This window comes from Leuciscus leuciscus (assembly GCF_965113295.1).
Source record: "Leuciscus leuciscus genome assembly, chromosome: 2".
NCBI classification, from domain to species: Eukaryota; Metazoa; Chordata; class Actinopteri; order Cypriniformes; family Leuciscidae; genus Leuciscus; species Leuciscus leuciscus.
Window position 1 is genome coordinate 12,601,651 of NC_138726.1, and position 27,638 is coordinate 12,629,288.

The 27,638-nt window shown below is 38.1% G+C and overlaps 1 protein-coding gene and 1 long non-coding RNA gene across 3 annotated transcripts in view; both read right to left on the reverse strand.

Moving 5' to 3' along the window:
* Positions 1-13,728, reverse strand: part of LOC309485382 (RAS guanyl-releasing protein 2) — a 41,210-nt gene extending 27,482 nt beyond the window's left edge. The window contains exon 1 of one of the 2 annotated variants that reach the window (XM_082152223.1): positions 13,346-13,728. The gene's annotated coding sequence lies outside the window, so the exon portion shown is untranslated. The remainder of the gene's footprint in view (positions 1-13,345) is intronic. The other variant, XM_082152222.1, reaches the window with a different exon arrangement.
* A 10,601-nt stretch (positions 13,729-24,329) lies between these two features.
* On the reverse strand, positions 24,330-26,047 carry LOC309486549. The gene is made up of 3 exons (XR_014201586.1): positions 25,433-26,047; positions 24,545-24,613; positions 24,330-24,414 (listed from the first exon to the last, which is right to left on the reverse strand). It is a non-coding gene; the product is annotated as an uncharacterized lncRNA (long non-coding RNA).
* Between the last annotated feature and the right edge of the window lie 1,591 nt (positions 26,048-27,638).

The following is a 27,638-nucleotide window of genomic DNA, read 5'->3' on the forward strand; positions in this document are numbered from 1 at the left end:
CACACGCACGCACGCACGCACGCACGCACGCACACACACACACACACACACACACACACACACACACACTTTCTGCTCATGCAGTCTTGCAGACTTGGCAAGGTGGCCAACTGGAAACCATGGCAACACACTCTAATTCTATTGTGATCAACCTCTCCACGTTGAAACACAAATCATATTCCATTACCCTGTAAAAAATTATTGTAATTTTAACTGCACAAGACTGTAAAAATGCTACAGTAAGAAACTGTTAATTGATTAACATTAAGTTAGAGCTAACCCATTTCATGTAATTAAAGTAAAATACTGTTAAAAAATAAAAATTTTGGGGAGTAAAAAAGAACAAATCATCTTAAAATTGTCAGTGCCATAAACTGACATTTCCAGTGTGACACTTCACACTTGGTGGTTTTTAATTTGAATAATTGTTTCTTTTTTTCCCTTTTTTTTTATCAGTTATGTCCATTAGGGTTTTATGTTACACATTTTTTTGTTAAATGAATGCCTTTTGTATAATTTTAATGTCATGTGTGTTCCTGTAACATGAAAGTGTTTTGTATTTGTGTTCATAACACTATGCGTACATTTTGTATGTTACATTTACCTCAACTTGTAGAAAGCTACACTATAAAAAAATTCTGTTAAATTTACAGTAATTTTTTTTTATTTCATTAACTCATATAATGTTAATTTACCAACCTATTAAAGTACTCTCTTATGTTTTTTTTTTTACCTTTGTAATAGACTGACAACCACCAATAACAAGTGGTGATAAGAAAGTCAAATGATGAATCAAAGATCATCACAAGCAGCTTTTCCTCAAGCTGAAGCAGTGTCATTCACATAAACACAAAACACCATCATGGTAACACACGTGACATTAAAAAAGCGCATTTATTTAACAACATTAGATGTAACATAAAACCCTTATGTACATAACTGATTAGAAGAAAAAAACTAAGAAACAGTTATTTCAATGGAAATACATCAAAAGTGACGTGTCATGCAGGGAATTCTGGGAATGTCAATTTACAGTTTTTGACTAAATTATACAATGACTTCACTTCCAAAAATTAAACTGTAAAATTACATTAAATGTACGGTTAGTTCTATTACAGTTATTCACTGTACAGAAAATTTCTGTTGTTAACCAATTAACCGTTTCTCTTTTTAAACTGGTCTTTTACCGTTAAAATCACCATCATTTTTTACAGATGAACTTCATCATGTGTCTTTCTCTTTATTTTTTATAATGGTGGATGTAAAACGTACAAAACAGATTTTACTAGTGTGGCCTTGCAAATGCAGCATAAAATCATTGTTCGATTTACTGGTTTAAATTGTAAATTACAGTTTTAAATTGTAGAATTTACAGTTTTTTACAGAAATATTTTGGCAACCACAGCTGCCAGTTTTTTTGTTCTGTAAAAATAACAGGATGTTTTATAGTGTACAGAGAATTCCACATAAACAAAATGCACAAATGTACACATAAAATAATTCACAAAACAATATAAACAGTAAAAAGTTGTAACCTGCAATTATTACCATGATGAGCTATTTCTTACTTGATAAAGCCCATAAAAAATATATTTTGTTTGTATAAATCAATGTATTCAGGTTGCTTAAATAGTTAGGATATATTAAATAATGTATTTACGCAATATTAAATAATATTTTTGAATTGAATAAAACCAGCTAATTTAGACGTTATCATTTCAATAACCCTTTTTTTCAGTGTAGTTTAATAAGAGTTAATCTCAAATATTTCAAACAACAAGCCATTTCACTTTCCAAGCAAACCAAATGTATTTGAGCTCTGACTGGCTAATTTAGCCTTAGTACTCTGTTTGACAGACACCCCAGAAACTACATGGAAAATCTGCTTTCTTGTGCAACCAATCTTGGGTAATGATACACGGCCACACACACACACACACACACACACACACACACACACACACACACACACACACACACACACACACACACACACACACACACACAAGCCTCCATTAAGCTACATGAAGCGTGTTTTATATAGGATCTCATTGTATGGTGAATATGTGCGTGTGTAGACTGCAGAGATGTGGGTGGACACTTACAATTACAGCCCTCATAGAGAGAGAGAAGAGAATAATAGTTTTAGCAGAAAAGCCGCAGTGCTGAGAAAACGAGTGCAGTGTGTTTAGGACGTGTGTGTGTTGGATCGCCTCTAACTGAACTGCTAAAGTCTGCCTTACTGAAACCCCACAAAAAAAATGTCCATTTGACTTCTGTTCTTTGTTTCAAATTTCTATAACCGTTCACAGACCGCTATTAACTGACCAACCGTAAACCAATCCACCTTTTTCCTAACGAGTGTTTTTGATCATGGGACCACTCAAAAAGACTGAAACAAATCATTTCAAATCACTAATCACTACTAATAATCCTTATCCGTCAGTTTGATTGAATGAGTTGTAAAATGTTATTCATGTTTTATGTTCAGACATCAGGAGAATAACGTAACACTTGGTATTTTAGTGTAACATGAATATATCTGGCAAGATCTATTTTCAGTCGCTGCATTCTTTTCCTCCTGATTCTTTTCTTTTTTTTTCCTTTTTATTCCGCTGTAACAGTACGGAAACAAAACATGCTGGGCATTTTTGGTCTGCTCTCCCGATGATATAGGCTATCCCATGAATAATTCACTGGAATGCACTAAGAATCTCTTGTTTTTCTCCCCAAATGCTCACGTCTCTTTCCAGGTTTGTTTTCACACGGATGCTTTAAAATGTGATTGGCTTCCCTTTTCACATCTAATCCCAATTATAGCAGTGTTTACTGGAACGTTTCTAAAGCAGGTAAACCATATTTACTGTAAGTTAAAATGACAGAGTCACTTTGAAATATTATCACTCAATTTTCCAATTAATGAACATTTTTGATTAAGTAAGTAAACCCCTTCAGGCTGATGCAAACCCCCCTCCGCTTCACGTCGGGGTCCTCATCACCTCATGGCTACTTACCGCATAAGTAAATAATTAGACACAAAATATTGATGAAATATTTTATTAGGTCTTTTAACGCAAAGCTTCCGCGGAGAGAGAAGTTCAAACTATATGACTTCATATATCTCTTAAATGTCCATCTATTAGGCCTACACAGCATTTCGCCACATAATTAATTATGGAGATAAGATAGATTGATTTCAGATTAAACTGTTTTAAAATCGCACCTGTTTGTATTTTATAATCCAACAGTGTACAAAACAATAGTCACAAAATGGCAGCAGCTGCGTTTGTATGAAACAAGAGAGAGCGAGTCCACGATACTGGATGGCAAAATTAAATAACTGCACACAAAATATTGATTTGACTGAGTTTTAATATTTTATTAGTTCACCAAATGCAAAACTTCCATGAAGAAAAAAACGTTCCTAGCAACATAGCGCTGCTGACTTCAGTGACCCGGATGAGCCGGTGTTATCTGTTTTCAGCGGTCGTTATCTGGGAATAACATGCCACTGGATGGTGCGATTGACCAATCAGAATCAAGTATTCCACAGCCGTGTAATAAGGAAACATATTACATACAGACATACATTACATCCGTAATACTGCTGTGAAAATAATCAAGCTTTCGGGGTTATTTGTGCTTTGTTGTAGTAATTTGTTAATGCTTACAATTGTAATGTTCGATAGCTGAAAAAGGGTGATTAGAATAATGTCATCTCATTATACCCAGTTTTTAAAAATGCTTATTGCGTTCATAGAGCAAACCTTTCGTTTACTGTTTACAGTTTAACGGAAGTTACTCCCATTATTCATGCAAAGCATCATGGGGTGAAAGTTAAAAGGTGGATAGGCCTTAAATCAAACACATGTCCTAAAAGACAAGACAAAGTGTTTTTGTTTTTTTAAGGACAAACAAGCAATATGTTAACATGCCATATGTAAATATGTCAAAATCACCCTTCATCTGAAAAGGTCAACTATAGTAGTTTACGGAGAACATGTATTGGCATCAAACTCATAATGGATACATACAATTATAAACATAATGGATTTTATGTCAGTTTCATATATGCTATGCAAGTTTATTTTTTGATTTGATAACTATACACTTTTTTTTGCATTATAGAGATGCATTTCTGAATCAAACCGTTTTCTTGTTTGTCATCTGTCTCTGATGCTCATGAGGATTTAAACAATCATGCATGCATGTGTGTGTGTGTGTGTGTGTGTGTGTGTGTGTGTGTGTGTGTGTGTGTGTGTGTGTGTGTGTGTGTGTGTGTGTGTGTGTGTGTGTGTGTGTGTGTGTGTGTGTGTGTGTGTGTGTGATCGTCTGTAAGCAGCTGTTTTTTGAAGCTTCTGTTACTTGGTGACAGAACCCCAGAACTATTGATCCTCACAGCGATTTAATCGAAGGTTATGAGTGAGTGTGTGTGTGTGTGTGTTTGTCCGATGTTTTATGGCGGAGGTGTTTTGAATATTTCAGTCCCTCCTGCAGAGTGTGTGTCCTGACTGCGCAGGGGTTGAAAGATGTATCTACCTAACAGAATGAAGTCTGACTGCATTTTGAGAGAGAGAGAGAGAGAGAGAGAGAGAGAGAGAGAGAGAGAGAACCTTCAAATATGAATACAACATCATCTGTCTGTCTTTATTTCATTCTCTCTCTCTCTCTCTCTCTCTCTCTCTCTCTCTCTCTCTCTCTCTCTCTCTCTCTCTCTCTCTCTCTCTCTCTCTCTCTCTCTCTCTCTCTCTCTCTCTCCCTCTCGTGACTGTACAATAAAAATGTTGATCTAATCAGACCCACATCACTCATTAGAGGAGGAAATAACATTGCTCACACAGAAGCTGTCTTTCAGATACACATACGAGTGTGAAATGATCAGTCACTGAAGAGATAAAGCAATGATAGCTCAACACTCACTGATGATGCAACTATTAATCTCATTCTCATTATTGGATGTTTCATCTTTGTTGTCAAAGTTAGATCATGGTCTCACCTAAAGAAACCTCAGTGGAGAAAAAAACAGGGAGAAAGTGAAGTGAGAGACTCCATATGCTATTTAGAGGAATGGAATCTGTGTTGTACAACAAATTCATGACTCCAAACTCAGGGTTTCAAGTTGACAAAATGAAACAAATCTAACTTAAGTTAGATTGGATTCAGTGGTTTCACAGTCTCTTTCAACTCTGGATTTATGATTAACACTGCAGTGCTTGTAGATATAAATGTGTGAGCAGCCAATCATGTGAAACATGATTCATTTCTCTGCAGAAAATGAAGAGATTATCCGTATTTCAATGTCAGAATTAGAAAGAGATTTATTGCCAAGAATGTTTGCATACCCAAGGAATTTGTTTTGGTGACAGAAGAAGCTTTCCAGTGCACAGAGACAACAACAGTGCACAAATAGTTTAAAACAAAATAAAGATATAATGATATATTTTATTTTTGTATTATATTACATTTATTTTATTTTTGTGACTGACCTAGATCACTATAGAGATCACTAGCTCTTCACATTCCGTATCACATATTTGAGTAATTATCATAAATTAGGTATTTTAGAGTCCAAATTATTTTGTAAAATATATGTTTTAAAAAAAAAAAAAAAAAAATTATTCAGTAGTACATCTGCTTTACAGTAAACGTAAACTTCTAGAACTTTTTACGCTTTCACTTCTGCAATAATCTAAAATTATCGTCTTTAAAAAAAGACCAACCTTAGTTCTGTATTTCAAAGAATTCATGAATTGAAACCATTTAAGTTTAGATCTATGCTCAAAAGGGGGGTGGAACTGTATTTCAAAAACGCTGTTGAACATTATTGATATTTGAAATCAAAAACACCCCTCTCTTCATTGCTCCGCCTCCAAAACTCACTCTCCAATCCTAACCACCCTGCTCCGAATCAGCCTCGAACCCCGATCACCCATCATGCGAGTCGAGTGCACTAAAAATAACGCTTAACACCGCCCTCCGTTGCGCACGCAATCCAAGAGTGAATGTCTGTTATCATAGCAGAAGCACAACAAAATTATGCTTCACGAAAAATAAAGCGCAGATGATGAACGAATGACAAGGAAGCACAAAAAAATAAATAACACACAGAACACAGTATTTACAAACAATATAACAAGAGTTCGTTGTTAGTTGCCAACAGCACAGCAGCTCCAGACCATAGACTGTAGCTCCAGTTATCATTTTCAAAACCTTGCACTTTGAAACCCGTTTTCAAAAGCTTGCATTTTCAGACCCCCAAAATGCCTTTGTAGTGTAAATGAATGGCCAAAACGCATACAAAAGTTTTCCGTTATTAGTTGAAAATGGTGTTGTGTAAACATAAAAACACAAGATAACAAACTCAAATGCAAACAGGTGTGATTTAATTAATCCTATTATTAATGAATAACCATGGTAACTAATGACAAACGAGAACATAGAACAATAAAACAGGAAAACAAAGACAAGCAAGCTAAAAGTCCTTAATCATTAAACTAAAATTATGACTGAATTATATAAACTATATATATATAAACTAGAATTATAATGCTACACAACTCTGCAAACAGTATTTTTGCTGATGTTCAAAGCATCACATTTCAAATCACGTTTTTGAGACTGTCTTTGGTTCACTGCCGTTTTAAAGAGAAAATACTCAGCAATGGTGTTGACTTATGAATTTATACGTGGTTTGTCTTAAAGCATATCGAAAACACAACATAGACATATAAACAATATTACAACCTCGATTTTCACCACAGGGGGACTTTAAAATAATTCTCAGTAAAAGCAGGGATATTTTTTATATAATTCTTTAAGCTTTTAATTGGAGCAAGACATTCAAATTTTCTTGCATCAGAGATGTCACACTTTCCCCCACTCTACCCTATACATACATGAACAAAAGAAGCAGCATCTCTAAATAGTGAGTGAAAATGAGCTTACTTTTTGTCTGCGACTGTTTGGACCACAGTAGAGACCACTGTGTTGCAGGAAACAGCTATTTGTAATGTGTCTCTCTCTAATGTGTTTTCTCTCACTCTCAAGCCTTTTTGCGGGCAGAATCTGCCAATTTTATTGTATTTAGTGTGGGTAGAGTGTGTATGTTTGTGTGAGCAATAATAATTAAATTAAATGTATCATTATTTTATATTAATCTGAATATAATAATAATAATAATAAGTGTATATGTAAGTGTAGCCTATAATAATGGGCACATCTGGTTTTACTCATTGAGAACACATTATTCATAATTTTATTGGAGGCTTACAATAGCTGTACAGTTAATCCAAGCCATGCATTCATTTGAATAGAGACGGCTATTATGCTGGTGTCTTGTTACAGAGCAGGAGATGTAGAGAACTTGTGTCTGTTCTGCCATTAAAAAGTGTTCTTGACCCTTACGAAAATTATCGTGATTTTTGCGGTTTTCAAGCCATGTACGAACATGGGCTTTATATGGGAAGATCTGTTATGATTGTTCTTTTGGTCACTTTGCTGTTTCCTTCTGAAGTCAAAAAATGATAGAAACCACCTTGGAATGTAATTATTATTTCCAATAATCAGAGAACATGCAATTTTCATTATTCTGATTATTCGCCAAGAATGTCTGTTATTTTTACCACCATAATTCACATATCCCAATGCACAGCACAAATGATGAACTCTCATACAGTAGGTGTGTTACTGGTCACTGTTTTAGTCTTACTTCAAATGCAGTGTCATCCATGTAAGTCACAAGCACATGCACACTTCACATGTCTGTTTATTGCGATTAAAATCAGCATACACTAAGATCATGGTTGCTACGATTATGACCTTAATCGCATCAATTTGATCATTACAAACTGTTTCATGTTTACATGAGGTAAAGTTGTCTAAATATCATTATAATCGCATTATGAGGGAGTATGTAAACATGTATGTAAACATAGTCTTTGTCTAAGGCCTTCTGTGAATCTTGTGGCTCTCTGTCCAACATGATCTCATGAGTATTCATGTGTAATTTTTACTTGGGGTGTTCGACTCCCACATCATGATTCAATGGAATTGGCTCCAATTGCTCCATTTACTTCATTTCAAAACAGGGTTAGCAATAAGAATACAAGAATGCCAACATTATTACACACTTATGGCTTTGTGTCGAAAATAGCCTTTAAGTGTGTAATATTGACTGGCCAAATTAGTCCATTTAAGAGGTGACTTAACTTTGAAATGATGAGTATAACCATTGTTTCCTAGTTGTTCCCTATACTTAATTTTAAAGAGGGAAAAGTCACGAGAAAAAGCCTTGGTCAAATATATATTATTATAAATGATTGAGTGATTTCAAACACAGCACCATAGTCGACAACAAGAGTCGATTCCTGTGCTAGAGTAGAGTAAAGTGTGGTTCTACCACATGTACATTTAATTACGTTTTCATACACAATGAAATGTACAATATTGACACTAAAACGCAAATTATTTACGCATGAACAACTTTAGACGTACAAAAGAGTTTGGGGGTAGGGTTAAAGAATCTACAATTTACCTATAAAAGTGGTAAAAGTTTGTGAACAAATAGCTTAATGAAATAAAACATTCATAAAGATTTTGAATTTCTTTAGCTGTAAATACGCAAAATAATGTTTACGTTTAAATGTTGTCAGTATGTCCATATTGTACATTTCAGCATCTACCGGTACTCAAACAAAAATGTACATTTTGCACCTACAAATGTTACGTATTGATACAATAAGACCAGGCTGCTTTGTCTGTGTGTGTAGGAAAGATAGAGGGAATGTTCTCTGTTGGTCGTTCTATCTCAGTGCAGATGCTTCCTGTTGCCCTGAAAATGGAACAGTTTGACAGCTTAACAAAAGGCGGAAGTTACTGTTTATGTATGTATTTCACAGAGAATAAATTACTTGTTTTTTCACAGTATTGCTATTTTACTTCATTTTACACTGCAGAATTTTGTTATTGCACACTTATGCTGCAAATGCTTTGGCAGTACAATTTTCGTAAAATTTTTAAGTAAAAATTTAAAGAACCAATTATGCCAAAACCTTATCTGCGCTCATTTGTATTCTGTCTTCCAGTTTGTATTTCCACAGCATGAAGGTAAGATCTTACGGATTTACTGATGTTATGACATCCGCTTAACATGTTACAATATTCATGATATCTTTCCTTAACTCTACAATAGGTAATTCCACTTCAACAGCTATTTACTCTTCGACAGCGATGCCAGAGAAATATACAAAGCAAGTTCATAGAAAATATTCGAAAGATGGCTGCGCGCTTGTATCTCTGGCTCATAAGGAGAAATCTCTTAAATGATGGCATAAAACTTTTGTGTTTAATGGTTATTTCGGCATATTTCATAGGTATGTTTACGAGCTGATAAATTCATAACATTTTATTACAATTAAAAATAATCCATAAAATGATCACATGATGGGAAACCCTAAAAGGTTCCTTTTGGGTTTTTTGGGTTTTTTTTTTTTTTTATATGTTTCACAGTTTCTCATTGCAACACAAGTGTGCTACAAAAGTCAAGACAGTACAAATGTGCAGTTTTTAGTGAAGTCATGCCAATAAACCACACTAAACCTAAAACTGAGAGAGAGAGAGAGAGAGAGAGAGAGAGAGAGAGAGAGAGAGAGAGAGAGAGAGAGAGAGAGAGAGAGAAAGAGTCAAATGTGCTTGCCACTGCACTGTGGTTACTGTAAAATTCTGGTTAACTGAATAAGCAGACAGGAAGACTGGTTTTTCTCTCTCCTATTTTCTGTCCATCTTTCAGCAGCAACACAATGCAGCACTATCAAATCAGTTATGCAAAATAACAGAACTCTCTCTCTCTCTCTCACAATGAGAAACTCTCTTTATGTGTGTGTGTGTGTGTGTGTGTGGTCCTGGTAAACCTTACGTTATGGGCACCAAATGTCCCCGCAAAGATCGTACTATCCAGAAATGTTTACCTTGTTCTTTTTGAAACAGCTTATAAATCATACAATTTTTTTTTTTTTTTTTTTTTTTTTTTTAATGCAGAAAGTTTTCTGTGGGCCTTGTGTTTAGGGTTATGGGAAAGAATATACAGTTTTTACAGTATAATAATCATTATGTCTATTGAAAGTCCCCATAAAACATGGAAACCCAACATGCACATGCTCATGCACATCTATCTCTCATTCTTGTCCCAGTAGAAATTAGGTACAGACAACCCTAAAACATTCACATTACACTCTCTTAAACACATGGACTTCCTGTTTATCCGACTTGACAGTAGAAGGGGTCATGCTGTGTTTCCTGTGTTTTTAATAAGTCATGTCAAAGGCCCAGGCTCACTACCAGAGCCAGGCTGTATACAGCCCTAAATGGTCAAGATTAGACATGCAGAGAGAAATATTTGCATATCAGTGTGTCTGTGAGTATTTCATGAATAGCACACACTGTTAAAATGGTTGTAAACTTTCTGTAGCAACATGCAGACTGGTATTGCATCAGTTATTTGCTAATACAGTCATTATAGATATGCAATATGACTAATATGACTATACAGTTATAGTCATTTGTTATTTGCTAATGTATGTCTGTGTGCATGTTGCATGGATGCAAACGTGTGTGAGAGTTTGCATAACTGCATCTTCGTGTAGACCTCAACACTTCCTGAGTATAGTTTGGCAAAAGGTGATCCCCATAAACGCTCAAGAACAGAACACAACATTTTATGAACAACTCAAAGCAGTCATGTTTTACTAATGAGGTAAACATAGTTTAAAAACTAGAAATCCAACTGGTACTACCTTTCATTTGCAAATAGGAGGCAAATTGGTGAGGTTCAAGTTTCAATAGAAACAACATTAAAGTACATTTTAGTTTAGCATAAATTAATTTAGATTATTATGTACATACAACTGTACACTTTACCTACATTTCAAAGAAAATATTATGAAACCACATATAAAGATGTACTAAAGCTTAAAAAACACTCAAGTTTAGCTCACTGCATTTAATATATTACATTTTCATTTAAATGCAAATAACTCACAATTATGTGTCCGGAAACATTACATTCAATTTGCAATTAAGTATATTCTTTTAAAATACTGTAATTCAAATATATAGAAGAATAACAAAGTGCAGTATGTGTGTGTATTGTGAAAATCTGCCATTCTTAACCAGTGAATGTGAAAGACCCTTGACAGAAGAGGATGAGGTTTCATACAAAACAGTTTGTGAATTAAACGCCCACTACAATCATGCCTTAATTGAACTAATATAGCAATTGACCCGCACTGCTTTTGAACCAATAAATAAAGTGACACTGATAGACTGAAAATTCAGACAACTTTTCTCCTGTAAAACATTTCACCAATTTCATCATTCTTCTCGTGAGTCATTTCTTGCAAACCTCCTCTCTGCATATCTTTTGTCTAAAAAAAGCTCTGCAGCATTCTTTTTTTAAAATCTTGAGCTTAATCCAGCTTTCATCTCCAATATGCTGTTGTTTTCTGTGTCTGTCTCTATAGTCTGACAGAGACAAATATGTGCATATTTCACAATAGCAGGTGTCCATTTATATTACATGTTTCAGCTTTCTTTCTTAATTCAGGCCCTAGTTTTTCCACTTATAGGTCTGAATAAATACCACAACTATTCCTTTGAAGTCTTTATTAGTGAACATTATCCTTTTCAACTATCTCTTTTTCTTTGCTTCTCGCTCTCTGGGCTGTGGGATTGATTTTCCCCAGGTCAGTATGTTATTTCTCTGCTCTATTTAGAGGTAATAACTCTTCAAACTGCCAGTGAGACTGATTTAGTTAGTTACCCATGATTATTTCAACCCACGCTCATTGGAAAAACGTGCCTGTGGCTAAATTTCGGCAAAATGATAATATGTTGCTTCTTGCACATTTCGCAATTAAACATTTCCGGTGAGTAGTGCTAGAAGGTTAAAGGGATCATTGAAAATTCCCCCAAATTTAAATTCTGTCATCATTTACTCTCAAGTTGGTCCAAACCTGTATGAATTTCGTTCTTCTGCTAAACACAAAAGAAGATATTTTGAAGAATATGGGTAACCAAACAGTTGATGGGCCTCACTGACTTCCATTGTATTTTTTTTCTTCCGTACTATGGCCGTCAATGGGGTATAACAGTATACTACTGGTCATGTATTTCAAATTATTTTTTTACCCCTGAGTGAAGAATGAAAAAGAACTTTACCGCGAGTATATCGGGGCCTTTAGTTTACAAATCATGCACTATGTTAAAAGCATTCTGAGGTCATAATAACATAGTATTGTGCAAAGAACCGCATGAAAATAAGTTAATAACCTGCCCCAGTAATCATACTTTGTATGAAAAAGAATAAAAGTTGTTGTTGTTTACTGCCACTAGTGTTTCTGTTTCTGTTTTTGTTTTTTTGTATGAATTGTATGTGCCTTTTTGGTAAATGTAGGTAGAGGTGCATTTTTCCAATGAGCCTATGTCTAAATAATGTCTTCCCCAGTGATCCGGCAGTAGTTGATCATGCCATTATAACAGTGAGTGACCAATGTCCTGCCATGGCCTTTCAAATCTACCCCAAAAACATCCATTACAGTGCAAAAGGGCAGGGAAACCATCTGACCAGTTTGCCTGTAGTCTCAGTACTCGTGGAAAAGGTTAGCGATGCCTCATTTGATGGTAATGTCATGAGAAGTCATACATTTTTAAATCTATAAGCTTTTTTGGAAGTGTTTATTGTCTCAGTCTTCATCATCACTGACAGAGAAAACATTGTATAGTAATACTTAAACAGTTAGTTCCCCCCAAAATTAAAATCATATATATATATATATATATATATATATATATATATATATATATATATATAATGCATACGGTTTGGAATGATATGAGGGTGAGTCAAATATATATAGAAGATGTTCCATTATAGAAAGAAAAATTTCTTTATAGAAAGAAATGCAGAGAGGTTTGAAACAACATCAGGGTGAGTAAACGATGACAGAAATTTAATTTGACGGTAGAACATTCCTTTAAGATCAAAACAGCTTAGAGAAGCTTTCTTAAACAATTTCTCAGCATTGCACCACACATGGTGTTAAGAATAGCTTACGGAACATGCTAAATAGACCAACAGAACTGTCAGTATGTAGCCTAACTAAAAAATAACCGCAAGGCGTGAAATAAGCTTCTCTCTCTCTCTCTGATGTAAACGCGCTTCTGACAGACTCTGTGCTTATGCCTTGTTTTGCATAATGCGTAATAACAGAAATGAGTTCAAACCCCCCAAACAATGCAGTGCGCTGCGCGCGCGCACCGACATCCAATCAAACTAACAGTGCCCACTCACCTTGATGATCGGCTGATTCAGAGCTGGATCAGCACATCTGTCCACATCGGTCGGCTTTTTGAAAGTTTGGTGATCCGTTTAGTAAATACTCATATATTTAAATATTTTTACGGTCTGATGAACACAAACAGCGTCCTATGCGCACTGATCTTCATCGCTCTTGTGCCACAAGTGTCTTCCTATTCGATTCCACAAGGTTGGAGATTTACAAGGAGCGCGCACACGAACGCGGAGAGCGAAGATCTGAATGGGTGTGCGTGCCGCGCGTGTGTGAAGCAATCTCTCCTTGATTCTGGAGCTGAATGCATGTAAAGGCGGTCCATTAGTCGCGCACTAGAGGGCGAGATCGACGAGCACTGCATTAAGGCGGCGTTCCACTAGAAGGCATCGATTTTGGTAGGGGTGTCTCACCTGTTGACTGTTTCTGATGAAATCTCGCCCTCTCCTGTCAGAGGTCTGTCACACACACCGATTAAGAATGACATAGGGTTAATAAATTACTTTTCTCCACAGCTAACACAAATATTTTCTAGAACTTTTCGCTAAAGTTCCCTTTAAGTTATAAAAATGTTATTTCAGAATTTTGTCTGAACGTTCAAAACGTCCAGTTTTTATTTTTTATTTTTATGTAGGCTACAGATAACCGCTTGGCCTAACAGAAAGCCACATGATGAATCATAGCCCACATGGCCCACAATAACACGCAAATTTTAACAAAACACAATCAGCATTACACACATATGACACATACATTATGCTATAAACCTTAACTATAAACTATAAAAATTTGCAATAAAAATAAGCAAAACTATTTAAATAAAATAAATGTGATTTGTCATATAGGGACTTCTGGAAATGTTTTTATTTATTTATTTGACTATTTTTCACTGTAAATTAATAGTTTTTACTTGCAAAAAAAATACATAAATTTGATGTTTTTTTAAAGTTTTTTTTTTTTTTTAACCATTTACAGTTTTTCACTAGTAAGGTAAATTACATTTAACCCTTAAATGCATACCTCGGGTATTTAGTGACCCGGGACATCATTCACTACCCCCCTTCATTTTTTTAAATTACACATCAAAATAACTATAACTATATAATAAATAATTCATTCATCAAGGTGAAGATGTCTGATACACAATAATGAAGTGACGTTTCTCTCATAGTTACCGCAGCCAGAAAACAAAAGAATAGTAGGTATCATCAGCCAAACTTGAAATGGCTCAGCGATTTTCCGCAGAACAAGTACTGAACGCAATCAAATATTAATATCACTGTCACTTGATGGTGCACGGATCTGGTGAAGAAGCTGTCAGCGATCAAAATATTAATTTTGAAGATGTTGAAAATTATAGTTTTGAGAATATGTTTGAGATCGTAAATATGAGCCAGATGCTGAATGTACTGGGAAATTAGCTCTGACAAAGACAGTGATGATGGTATAAAACATCTGCTCAAACGGAACCCTTCCAAGCTCCAAAATATGCTTTATTTTATCCTTCTGTAATTGTTATTCTAACATCAGGAGAGTTTTATATTATTGCAACAGGTCGCTAAAGACCCGAATATGTAATAATGATTGGTGAAACATTCATGCATTTAAGGGTTAAACAATTAAAATGTTTAGTATTTTTACTTTTTCTGTAAAAAAATACAAACATTTTTACAATATAATCTGTTTAGAACAATTAAAATGAAACAGACTGTTATGCACAATGGTATGTGTGTTTCAATTGAATTGTTAACTTCTTTCCTGAAGTCATTGAGTATACGTTTAAAGTTTTGAGAATTTGAGAGTCAATAAAGTCTTTGTAAAATGACCTTGTGGCTTCAGAAGACATGGGATATGCCAGAGTCACAATTGATGTCCTGCAAACTTTACACCCTTTTTGGAGCTTGAAAGTCCTTGACCCTGTTAACTTTGTATGTACAAAAGCTGAAACATTCTTCAAAATATGTTCTTTTGTGAACAATCATATTTGTATATTGACATATATAAAAGTGTAATAGAATTATTTTATTTTATTTTATTTTTTTATTTTTTTTGTGGACAGCGGACAAAACCAAATGAGTTGCATGAACAAGAACAATCTCAACTAAAACGATTGTCTTATTATACAGAGCTACTTCTCCGGAGGATTTCCACCTTGTCGTGGTGGAGAGGCTTGTGTGGTCCTGTGATCCCAAGAGCAATGCCGTCTGGAGCTATGCTCCTGGTAGGGCCACCCATGGTGGAAAAGTCAAGGAGGGGGTCCCTGACGAAGAGCAATCCAACCAACCAAGACCTCAGTGGTGGAACAGGCGAAGGATGATGATGACAGCATCACAACGGCTGGGAAGGCGGATGAAGGCTGCAGCAGAAAAGGGCCCCCAGTTGTCTTGGACTCCATGCCACTGGATTCTGACCCAGATCTGTCAAGGACCGTGTGGTGGCTGTCTGTGCACCAGTCTCCCCACGCTAAACAAAATCAGACACAGGCATCCTCTTTGGGAAACCACCCTAACATCCCGGTTTAAATCCTATGGCGACCAGAAACTGGCGACGGAGGCAGGATTGTGAGATCTGGAAGCCCCTTGTCATAAACTGGCACATTAGGCGGTGAGTGCTAGACATAGTCGCTGGGCTCTTGGAACAAGGCAGAAAGAGCCCTTCGGCAGCTGCACCGATGACTGAGCAGCCCTCTTTAGGATCCACTCTGCTCACCCCACATGAGGAGAAGGAACTTGAAAAGGTGCCCTAAAAATAGCCTGCCTCAAACCTCCCGACTCGATTACCGCGTCCAGAGGGATCACCATTCGCGGTCAGAAACACAAAACTATGAACTTTGGAGCCTGGAATGTGCACACACTGATGGATAGTGCAACCAGTGATAGACCGGAGAGGAGAACTGCAATCATCGCTAGAGAACTGAACAGATACCGGATTGTATCTAGCCGCCCTCTCTGAAACACAACTAGCAGACGAAGGACAACTGAAAGAGGAGAAGGGTGGCTACACTTTCTTCTGGAAAGGAAAAGCTGCTGATGAGCCCAGGATCCATGGTGTTGGAATTGCCATTAGAAACCAGCTTATATCAGCCACCTCTATGAACTTCCTGTGGGGATTAGTGACCGTCACATGGCCATCCGTCTGGTGCTTGCAAACAACCAGATAGCAACAGATATGCCCCTACTTTAGATTCTGAAGAGGAAGTAAAAGAGGCCTTCTATGCCTGCTTAGAATTCCCAGAGAAGATAAGATTGTTCTCCTAGGAGACTTCCATGCCAGGGTTGGCCGGGGATCACCACCTCTGGAAAGGCACTATAGGAAAGGAAGGCATCAGGAACATTAACTCTAATAGAGTTATGCTTCTCAGCAAGTGTGCTCAGTATGACCTCACCATCACTAACACTCTCTTTCGCCAGAAAAACAAATTGAAAGCATCTTGGAGACACCCCCACTTCAAACAGTGGCATCTCATTGACTATGTCATTGTACGAGCCAGGAAGAGGAGAGCTCAAAAGAAACAGATCCGACCAAGACTGAACCTTGATAGCCTGGATGAAACTGCCATCCAGCAGCGACTTCAGGCCTCTCTTGGTGAAAGCCTCCGACAAGAATACCATGATGACATCAAAGGATACTGGAGTCTGCTTAAGTCTACCATCCTTGCTACCTGCAAAACCATTATTGGGTACAAGTCCAGAAAACACCAGGACTGGTTTGATGAAAATGGCCTCCTGTGCACAAAGGATGGGTAGGAGCTGCTGAAGGACAACGAGTCCTTTAATGCCCGATGGAAGGAGCACTTCCAAGAACTCCTAAACAGTGACAGCACAAAGGAAATAGACATTATCAAACACATCCCCCAAAGTCCCATCAGAGAAGACATGGGGGAACCTCCAACTATAACAGAGGTGCAAGACGCCATCAGGAGCCTTAAGAACAACAAGGCCGCCGGTCCAGATGGGATCCCAGCTGGGATCTTAAAGGAAAGTGGATCAGAGCTCCTATACCACATTCATGCCCTACTCCTCAAAGTCTGGGAAAAATAAGTACTTCCCTCAGAGCTCAGGGATGCTCTAATAGTGACCATATTCAAGAAGGGGGACGAGGCTGAATGTGAAAATTACAGGGGCATATTGCTCCTGTCGACAATAGGCAAAGTCCTTGCTCGTGTCCTTTCAAACTGACTGCTACCACTGTCTGAGGGAGTACTCCCAGAATCACAGTGTGGCTTTCGCTCATCCAGAGGTACAGCAGACATGATATTCACAGCATGGCAACTACAGGAAAAGTGCCGTAAACAAAGGCAGCCTTTGTACATGGCCTTTATAGACCTGACAAAGGCTTTTGACATGGTGGACTGTTAGGCCTTGTGGAGCATACTATCAAGGTACGGCTGTTATGACAAGTCTATCAGAATACTAAGGCTTCTACATGATGGCATGTCGATCACAGTGCTCAGCAATAGTGGCTCCAAGTCTGAGCCTTTCACAGTGGAAACAGAGGTCAAACAGCATCGCACCCACCCTGTTTGCAATCTTCATTGCAGCCATACTCCACTTCATTGGTGAAGAGTTGCCACAGGGGATTCCAATCATGTATAGAACTAATGGCAGACTTTTCAACCTTAACAGGTTCAAGGCCAAGAGCAAAGTCAACTACATCACCATCACAGTCACAGAGCTTCAGTACGCGGATGATAACGTCATCGCAGCACACTCCGAAGAAGACCTCCAGGGCATCCTGAATGCCTTTCCCTAGGCGTACAGAGCCCTGGGCCTAAAATTAAACATCAAGAAGACCCAGGTCCTATATCATTTTCAACCCAACCAGTCAGCTACTCAGCCCACCATAAAAGTGGACAACACCACTCTTGAAAGCATGGACCACTTCTCCTACCTTGGCAGCCTTCTTTCCTCAAAAGCTGACATAGACTCTGAAGTTAACCATCACCTGAGTTGTGCCAGTGGAGCCTACGCCAGACTCTGGTTGTCCTGCATCCTCAATAAACAAGCTACAGTTAGTCCAAAATGCCGCCGCTAGAGTTCTTACGAGATCAAGAAAATATGATCATATAACACCGATTTTATCATCACTGCATTGGTTACCTATAAAGTTCCGTATTAATTACAAGGTATTGTTACTGACTTATAAAGCCCTAAACGGCTTAGCTCCAGTCTATTTAACGGATCTTCTATCGCCCTATAATCCATCGCGCTCTTTAAGATCACTAAATTCAAGGCTTTTGGTCATACCTAGGATATTCAGAACCACCAAAGGAGGGAGAGCATTTTCACATTTGGCTCCAAAACTCTGGAATAGTCTTCCTGATACTGTTCGTTGCTCAGACTCGCTCTCCCAGTTTAAAACTAGATTAAAGTCGCATCTCTTCAGCCAGGCATTCATATAATCCCACAGTTCAAACTACAATCCGGCATCCGGAGGAGAACTGGCCCCCGACTGAGCCTGGGTTCTCCCAAGGTTTTTTTTTCTCCATTAGGTCACCTGATGGAGTTTTAGGACACCATTAGGTCACTTGATGGAGTTTTTCGGTTCCTTGCCACTGTTGCCTTTGGCTTGCTCAGTTGGGGATATTTTGGGGATATTTAATTTAATTTTATCAATCAATAAATTCCTCTTGAAACAAACTTTGTTGTATTATTTAAATTGAATACTGTGAAGCTGCTTTGATACAATCTGTATTGTGAAAAGCGCTATACAAATAAACTTGACTTGACTTGACTTGACTTAGGAAAAGAGTTTTTGAAGTCCGAGACCAAACAGCCCAAACCAAATTCTTGGTCTACAAAGTCATTGTCCTCCCCACCCTGCTGTATGGAGTCGAGTCATGGACCACCTACAGCAGGCACCTGAGAGCCCTGGAACAATACCATCAAAGATCCTTACGAAAGATTCTGAGGATCAGCTGGGAGGACAGACGCACCATCATCAGCGTCTTGGAGGAAGTCAACATGACCAGCATCACCACTACAATAATGCAGTACCAACTTCGATGGACAGGCCATGTCATCTGCATGCCCAATACACATCTCCCCAAACAGATCCTGTACTCCCAGCTGAAGGAAGGTACCCGAGCAACTGGTGGGCAAAAGAAACGTTACAAGGACAATATCAAGGCCATTCTGAAGAATTCCATATCACATCAAGCAACTGGGAACACACTGCACTGGACAGGAGCTCCTGGAAGAAATCCGTGCAGGAAGGTGCAGCATGCCATGAAACAGAACTCCACCTTGCCGCAGAGACAAAGCGACAGCTTCACAAGGAGAAAGACAAAAAGGCTCAACCACCAACAACAATCATATTTCTCCTGCCCACACTGCACCAAAGTATGTGGATCACAGATTGGCCTCTACAGCCATCTGAAGACCCACAAGTAGACGACCCAACGGAGAGGACAGTCATACTCGCTTCGAGTGACCGCCGATGATGATGACTGGCCTTATTCAGAGCTGTACTACTCTTCTAATGCTTTGATGACATTCAGATAAGCCAGCTATAGACATCACAGGTTCTCTTGAAATTTCAAACCAGAATTTTTACACCTTTAACCTTCTCGAATCACTATATGAACACTGTTGACAGCCAATAAAACTTTTACAACAAGGCATCAACAGCAACAATCACTCACTCCTAACAAACATAATACAGTGAGATTTATGAATAGGTTTTTAAAAACGTTTTGCTTTGCTTTACTTTATATAAAAAAAAGGTATTTATACTGGACTGCTGAAAATATATTATGAGAAGACACACTGTGGACACACATCTGTGTTCAAACACCTTATAAAAGTGAATATTACATAATAGGTCCCCTTTAAAGAAAGTTTACCCCTTTAAAGTTCTCATGTCCTCTCTCTGCCCTGGAGGTAAAGTAATCACTATATAGTTTCATGAAGGTAAGTCAGTACATGCATTGTTAGAATTTACAACTGTTTGAAGTTTATGTAAGTTTTATTTGCTCTGAATGGCTGTATACAAATATTATTATATCTTCATGTTATTGTTCCACCTGAATGAAGCTAATGTTTTAGGTGGGTCCTGATAAAATTTAACCTTGGGGGAAGGTTGTCGGTTCTTTGTAATGGTGCAATTGCAGGGCATGTTTGGACTTATGAAAGGTGTGTGCCTATGCTTGAAGATTTCAGGAATGTTCAGACGAGATGATGCATCCTGGATTGATGATCTGTTTTATATCTCCACATCATTCACATGGCAGAAAAGAACTATGTTTGCAACAATTCTGGAATTATCTGGAACTGTAGCCTGTTTGAATATTAGAAATTACATTGACTGATTTTACATTTGCTAATAAAGTAATAATGTTTCCATATTGCAAATTATTCTCAGAGTTGAGTCCTTGAACTCTATGGCTGCATTTGAAACCGCATACTCAATGGGTAGGTACTTAATTTCAATAAGTACTTACTTAACGAGCGCAAAAAGAGTAGGTACTATATAGCCAGATCTCGTTAAGTATGAATGCGATCCGACATCTGACATGTTGACGTTAATCATGTTACCTACGACTCGTTATCACAAGCACAACAACTTAAAAGATACAAACGACACGTTTAATTAATCTATCTGTAAATATCTTGATATTGATGAAACTTGCTCATATTGTGGTATTGTTGAAGAAACAGCTGCCCATTTATTTTGTGAATATGTCACCGGGTGACGAATGGGAATTTCGAATAGAGAACGAGTTCCCCTGGGGAAACATTTTCGGTGGGACAACAGGACGGTTCCGGCGGCCTGTCATGTTGATGAGTAACAGCTGCAGTGGATAATCAAGCAGCTATTGGAGCGTGTGTTGGGAACGGGTGATTTAAAAAAGCAGCCGTTTGAAGAGAGACGGCGCGTGTGCATGCAAGCAGAGTCATAGAGAGAGAGAGTTGCGACACTCCCATAGACCTCCGTTGTAAATAATGGCGGCGCTTTTAACCGCCTACTTCCGGGATATGAAGATCGGAATAGTTCCAAACACTGTCATTTGGGCGTTGGACACCATTCACTTACATTGCTGCGCGTCGAGTTGTTCCAGAGTTAAGTTGCCGAAATATCGACCTCTTTTGAATTGTCAACTGTCTATATTGTATCAGAGGCCCTTTGCGATGCTTATACTGGTCTTCATGTGTACATGCACAGCGTAATTATTTATATTTTATGTTGGTTGTTTCAACCAATTTTCAAGCACTGCCTGCTAGCTAACGTTAGTTAGCTAGCGCGACTTCGTCAGCTAAGAGTTCGGTAATGAATCGCTACCACCTTTATAGCAACTTTTATTTAATTTAATTTTTTGGGATATACTAACTTTTCATTATGTTATTATTGTCTTGAGTGAAGCGGCTTGTGAGAACAATGCTGGACCTTTAGGATTGTTATGGCCATCACCAGTCCTGTCTGTTTCATGGATCACCTGCCCCTGGTTTTTGTTTTTCTTGTTCACACACACAAGCACACATTTTTGTTGTCTGTCATTGTTTAATAAAAAATATTTTATTTGAAAACCTTCATTTGTATCAGCCATGCTTAAATTCGTTTTTAATCTGTTATAGTTTTGATAATGTGTATGGCTTAATCTTAAAATAATATTCTTAGTCTTAACATGATCACGTTTCACGTTGTGGTCCTGGGGGTGGCCACTTTCATCAGAAGAAGTGAGCTAGCTTCTAAGCGAATTCTGAACTGACCGCCACGGCAGATCTCTTTGCGTGATCACGAAGGTAGGCTAATGGCTGAATCTACATTTATAAGCAAAATCACGGGAATCAATAGCCTAATACAGCCCAGTTGTGCTAAAATAAATATCATGAGACGTCCATCATCAGATGAATGATATGGAAAAGTTAAGTTAGAGCCGCTAAAGCCAGTGCTACTACCCATGCGAACATGAACACTAAGCTTTTCCCTCCAAAAATATAGCTTAAAACTTATCTCCAAATGCAAAACTGACATTAACAAAATGCAATAATGCAATAACAGCTGAAAAAGTACTTGGGTGTGTGTTTTATTTTATATTTACCGTTCAATAATGCAATCGCTGCTGTCTGTCCCATAGAAGAACATGACAGCCAGCGTACGTTTTGGAACTATTGGGGCTTACATGAACCACGTGACAGCCATAGCGGCGACATCAAAGAGTGTCGCAACTCTCTCTCTCTATGGCTCTGCATGCAAGCATAGCGGTCCTGATTAAAGTTGAGGTTACAGGAAGACGAGACGAGAGGCAGAGGCGGCGGGACAGCAGCAGAAGTAAAGACGGTTGGTGTGGCGAGGGAAACGAGTGTGTTCTGAATTACAGATTGTTGGTCGAACTTGGTGTCTCCCTTTGAAAGTATCATCATAGTGGATTTGCCGGTCCCGACGAGCTGAAGTGAAGAGAACCTGTTGTCTGCCGCTGCATGCTGCCATTGCTGTTCTGTGAACATAGAGAACCTGTTATCCGCCACTGCATTCTGCCTGCTGCCCTGTGGTAAGAAGACTCAGTTATTAACTGCTGGATTCTGTACTCACTATTGCTGTTCTGTGAACATAGAGAACTTGTTATCTGCCGCTGTATGCTGCCATTGCCGCCCTGTGGTAAGAAGACTCAGTTATTGACTGTTGGATTCTGTACTCACCATTGCTGTTCTGTGAACGTAGAGAACCTGTTATCCGCCACTGCATTCTGCCATTGCTGCCCTGTGGTAAGAAGACTCAGTTATTAACTGCTGGATTCTGTACTCACCATTGCTGTTCTGTGAACGTAGAGAACCTGTTATCCGCTACTGCATTCTGCCATTGCTGCCCTGTGGTAAGAAGACTCAGTTATTAACTGCTGGATTCTGTACTCACCATTGCTGTTCTGTGAACATAGACAACCTGTTATCTGCTGCCGCATACTGCTGCTGTCCTGCGAAAGGAAGGTGACACTCAGTTATCTGATGCTGTCATGTGAAAAGAGAAAGCCCATTGTCTGCTGCTACCCACCTGTAGTCCCTTTGTGTCCTGCCCACCACATACTGCTGACTACTGCATTTCATCTGAACGGTCATCGCCTTCTGCCGATTGTTCATTGCTCACCACAAGAAGGTCCTGGTCCTTCGTCCAATCCCTGTTGTCCTGTGAAAGAGAGGTGACACTCAGTTATCTGATGCTGTCCTGTGAGAAGAGAAACCCCACCGTCTGCCGACCCTTACCTGTAGCCTCTTGTGTCCTGCTCACTACTTACATTGGTCTGCCATCTGAAGGTCCCGGCCCCTGGACCAATATTTTAAACCCTAATGTGACCCACAGTTTTATCCATGATATAATTTGTTTAAAGAAACCCCAAAATCATCATCTCTTGAACATGTTGTTAATTTCTTTATTTTATACCCCCCACCCCCCCAAAAAAAATCTCCTTTTAAGTTTTCCTCTTTTTCTTGTTGAATTTACCTCTTGTTTCATTCCTCAGGCATATAAATAACATAATAATATTAATAATAAAATATATATATATGTATGTATTATGAAGAACTATTTAAAGATATTTAGCCTTGTCATTGTTCTTTTTTCCTGTGTATAAATATCATATGATGTACACAAACCCATGATCTTTATGTTTTCTGTTTTTGTCATTATAATTGTTCATTGTTAAAGATACAACTATGGCATCTTTCCCTGATCTTGTATGTAGCTATAAGTTCTGCAATAAAACATTATATAAGTGACTGGCGCACTAACACCTCATAACATCAGTAACTCAACAGCCCTACCTAGAATGGTTTTCCACAGCGTTTGTAATGTCTGCACAAAGGAGACGGGCAGCTGCTTGAAGATCCCGCCTTGGGAGAAAACATCCTCCTGGTTTGAGCATCCTCAGTGCTCAAACCAGTCTGCAGAGATTTCAGAATCCAACAAAAATGCACAAACATTATATAAAAGCAGTCATTTCAACAGCACAATGTAATTTGATTTCTGTAACATAACATAAGTAACATAAATGACCTTACTTTATATTTTAGTAAAATCCCTAAAACCTTTGATGCCGCCATCATCTTTCCTTGCAGGTAAGATCTCCACCACAAAATATCTGCAGCAAATGCACAGAAATCAAGAATCAGAAAAGTGTTGTAATATCTCTGTTTGAAATTACAATAATTACAATAAACTACAACTTAATATTGAATAGATTTTGTTATCCATTTCTGTTGTTTACTCACTCAAAGCCTTTGATGGCAGCATTCAGCTTCATGAGACACTCTCCACTGGATAAACACACACATGTTCATCTGTCCCTGTAACATCCAGACAAGATTCACGTTTCCTCTGTGATTTATGATAGATTTACATGTTGAGGATGTTGCTGATGTTAACTCACTTTTTATCCAACTTAAATGTTCCTCAATTTATCAACAGTACTAAGGGACAAACACAATAGATAACATATGTTTAGTTACTTTATGGATTTGTTTATTTACTTTACTTACAGCAACTTTGTCTAATGTAAGTTACAGTATTGACAACAGTGAATTATCCTACATAATAGCACACATTGAGGTAATAAGAGCAGGTGGAGTGATGGTGGGTCTCATCCATGGCACCATGGCAGTATTTTAATTTAATACTGTGAAGCTGCTTTGATACAATCTGTATTGTGAAAAGCGCTATACAAATATACTTGACTTGACTTGACTTGACTTGACATTCATCACTCAGATGTCTATTTCATGTCATGATGTGCTCATCTGCAATACTTATAGAATATTTTCCTTTCAGATGTAAATAGACATTTAAAATAAGCGTCTTTAAGATGTAATGTTATATGGTTATGTAAATCCACTTTAGAGACATCCGTGTGCTTACTGGGGCTCCCCTGTTAGCCTATATAATAAAACATGTTTTTACAGCAAAATCTATACTATACTGTCTAACTCATTTACACCTTCAACAGTTCACTTCCTAGAGGTGTTCCATTCTCTACTGGATATATTCTGAGAAAATGCAGAACCTACTCTAACTTATAGTTATTTTAAACCAGAAATTCATGATCCAGTTGTACATTCTAGGCTACTCTACAGTAGGTCAGCACATGCGTGTTAAGTGTTTACTCACATTTGAAAACACCCGCGTCGCTGATCTCCGCTATGTTCAACGTATCCTCTCCCGTGGCCTCCTGGGATAGCAAAGTATCCATCGGATGAGCACTCGAAAATCTGTCCGGAAGTAGTACTCTGTTTGAGTATCTGGGAACTTCTCGCCTACTCTTTTATGAATACTGATGTTTCCAACGTACTACTCCTTTCACATACTGTTTTCTCCTACTATATAGTAGGAAAGTAGGCATATTCGAACGCACTATTAGTTTATGTACGTCCGAATATCGCGAGAATTAGTAAGTCACCCAGGTAATTCTCGCCTACTCTTACTAAGGATTACTAGAGTACTAGATTACTAGATTACTAGGAGTACTAAGGATTCGTACATGCTCATTCGCTTGCCTACTGCTTTTCGCCTACTATATAGTAGGGCAGTATGCGGTTTCGAATGCAGCCTCTATCTGTCATTTGGATGTGTGGAGGACACTTTATCTTCAATACAATTTCTCAATTCATATATGAATGAATGAGGCATTTATATAGTGCTTTCATAAGTACTTCTGTATACCCAAAGCGCTTTACAATCATATCTGGGAATCTCTCCTCAACCACCACCAGTGTGCGACGGCAGCCACAGTACAACGGCACCAGTACGCTCACCACACACCAGCTATAGGTGGAGAGGAGAGAGAGTGATAGAGCACATTCAGTGGATGGGAATTATTAGGAGGCCATGACTGATGAAGGCCAATGGATGGAATTTGGCCAGGACACCGGGGTTATGGGGTTACAGGATTTTTTTTTTATGACCACAGAGTGTCAGGACCTCGGTTTAAAGAGAGACAGAGAGAGAGAGAGAGAGAGAGAGAGAGAGAGAGAGAGAGAGAGAGAGAGAGAACACATGCGCACACACACTTGCTCTGAACAATATACATGATACACAAAATTTACGTTCCGAAACGTAACAATACTCTGGTCTCTCTTCAGACCAGCTGTGTTTCCAACAGTAAGCCTAGTTCTAGGAAAATGTGTGATGGGTAGTGCCGGATTTGAAGCCAGACCCTTTAATGAGTATAATGAACATGGGAAGGCATTTTTCGACAATACAATAATTAGAGTTATTCGTGTCGTGTGGCACTGGCATATTTGCTATTCAAGGTGGTTTAAAAACTCATTAAAGTGACATGTAATAAAGTCTTTAACTATTCAAAACTATTTTGTTTATTACAAACAGGTATCGAACGTGTTCATGAGAATCTTTTACATTCAAGTTACCTATAAAAAGTTAATTGATTCATTGAATCTGAAGAAGTAATGCAGTAAAGCATCTCACCTTTCTCCTAGCATTTTTGTGCACAAAGTCCCTCACAATATCTGTAATGTCCATCTTACATGCAAGCTGGCTCTCAATACTGATAATCGCAAGTTCGGAAAGTCTGTCCTGGCTCATTGTGCTTCTCAGGCAGGTTTTTATTAGTTTCAGTTTAGAAAAAGACCAATCGCCACTTGCCACTGTGACAGGGATGGTTAAAAAAAGCTTCAAAGCAGTAGCCATGTCTGTGACACTTGGTTGAATAGATGTAGCCTATGCTTCAGAATCAGCAGCTCCACCAGATCTTTAATTGCGCCCGTTTATTTATTTTTTTAATTCGGACCACAGAGTCTGAAATGTCATCAATGTCATCGCTGTACGTCACTGCAAAAGTTTCGGCAAAAGCACATAGCTCATCATCAGTTGCATATATGAGTTCACTATTGTATCCAAACCTTTGAAATGTTGTTTGAGCTGGAAAAGCTGTATCGATGCAAGCTTTAAAAAACCCTACTTTGAATATTATCTCGGGGTCTGTGAGACACTGGTCCTCACTGATTTCATCGAAGTGGCGCTTCACAGGCCATGCGCGTTTTTGAGTGAAATGACAGCTGATGCCCCAGGATGCAGCAAGGCCTTGTGCTGTGTTTTTGATGTCCTCGAACTGATCTCTTAGCAGTGATAAGGTGTTGCGGCCATTTTCCAGTAAGGTAGCTGCTTGAATAAGATCCATATCTTTCTTCTGCAGTACATGTGAAAGTACATTGACCCTTTCCAAATCTTTTTCCTGAATCACAAGCATCATTGCGAATTCAAATATTTCCATTGATTTGATAAGTCCAGTTGTCTCTATGTTCTTCTGATTTTTTTGACTGTAGGGCCATTTTGGTCAGTGCCTTTAGGATG